Source organism: Orycteropus afer, unplaced genomic scaffold (genome assembly GCF_000298275.1).
Source record: "Orycteropus afer afer isolate SDZICR_OR568_19922 unplaced genomic scaffold, OryAfe1.0 scaffold00030, whole genome shotgun sequence".
NCBI classification, from domain to species: domain Eukaryota; kingdom Metazoa; phylum Chordata; class Mammalia; order Tubulidentata; family Orycteropodidae; genus Orycteropus; species Orycteropus afer.
In genome coordinates, this window is record NW_006921617.1 from 18,955,169 (window position 1) to 18,956,867 (window position 1,699).

Consider the following 1,699-nt stretch of genomic DNA (forward strand, 5'->3'; position numbering starts at 1 on the left):
TGCTCTTCTCTCTGGCTTCCTGGCTTTTAATCCCCTTTCTCCTGCTCTTCTGGCCTGCTGCTTTGGGCGTCCCTGAGTTGTCTCTCCTCACCTGTAACCCTGGGCCTGACTGCTCTTCTGTCCGGGTTCCTGGCTTATATAATCATATATAATCATAATCATATATGGCCCAAATAATCATATATAAAAAAAGAAAAAACCTCACTGCTATCGAGTCAGATCCAACTCATAGTGACCCCTCCTAGGGTTTCCAAGGCAGTATCAATAACGAAGTACATTGCCCAACCTTCCTTCTAAGTAGTGGCTGGTGGGTTTGAATTACCAGCCTCTGATTAGCAGTCAAATAATCATATATGGCCTTCATATTCCTCAGAAAAAGAAACTCAGGATAATATAGTTTAAGAAATTGTTCAAACTCACCCAGAAGCTAAACATCAAGACTCAATATGTAGATCCTCCTGATCACAAAGCCTGTTTTTTCCTGGCAAAGAAAGAATCATGAGCAAAAGCAGAAAGGCCTAAATTCATGTAACAGCAAATAGTCCAGTTTGACTAATGTTCAGGATACATGTGGATAGTGGTTGAAGAAAAAGCTAAAAATCAGGTTTAGCACTGTAATCTGATTTTTTCTTAAATATATTGACTAAAGACCATTTTCACACTACAAACAACCATTGATTTCACTTTAGCCATTATGCAAAGTTATCCCATTGCTGTACCACAGTTATTTGATAATTAGGCCAAAGCCTCATGTGAAATGTTGGGTGAATAAATAGTTTCCTCATGCTTTCCACTCCTGGAGATCAATTTTTTTCATATGGGCTAAGGTCTCGGATTGATACTGAAAAAAATTTAAGAGGTTCCACTCAAGTTCATAGATGCCCCAAGAGGTCTAAGTTAACACCTCAGAATATTTAGAGGGAAAAAGAGTGGTTATGCACTCCTCGGAAGGAAGGTTGGGCAATCTACTTCCGTAGTGATAGCACCTCTGAAACCCAAGGAGGAGTTGCTATGAGTCAGGTCCAACTCGACAGCACATAACAATAACAACAAGATGCAGTTATCATGGTAGTTCTGATTTAGTTTCAAGCTGCAGCAGACTGTTCATTAGAGCCATCGATTTAATTAAAACCCACTGTGGAGTTCTGAGGAGCCTGGATGGCACAAGTAGTTTGTGGTCAGGTGCTAACCTAAAAGTTGGCAGTTCATACACACCAAGCAGCTCCACAGGAGGAAAAAAAAGCCTGACTAACTGCTTCTGTAAAAGATTACAGCAAAGAGTTCTACTCTGTATGAGTTGGGGGCTGATTTGATAGCAGCTAACATGGAATTCTAGGTTGGTCCATATATCCAAACATTGCTATCAGATCACCATAGGACATAAATCATTAACACCTGTCTGTTCTACCTTACTTAACCTCCCCCCCATTCTAACCACTGAAGAGCTATCTTTATGCCTAGGTTAATATTTTGCAGAGAAGTTTCCTTCAAATTCTAAACTTAAAATGCCTAGTCTGAATGAGTAGGTAAAATACAATTTGATGGTAAATGAAGAGATGATTTAGCAGGCCATCTGTTTCTGAGTGACACTCAGGCTTCAGTTCAGCTAACGTCACTAAAATTTATAAAGGAAAATATTATGTGAATAACCCAAGCAGATATATTGAGAAAAGTACATTTAGATCATTATATATGAATC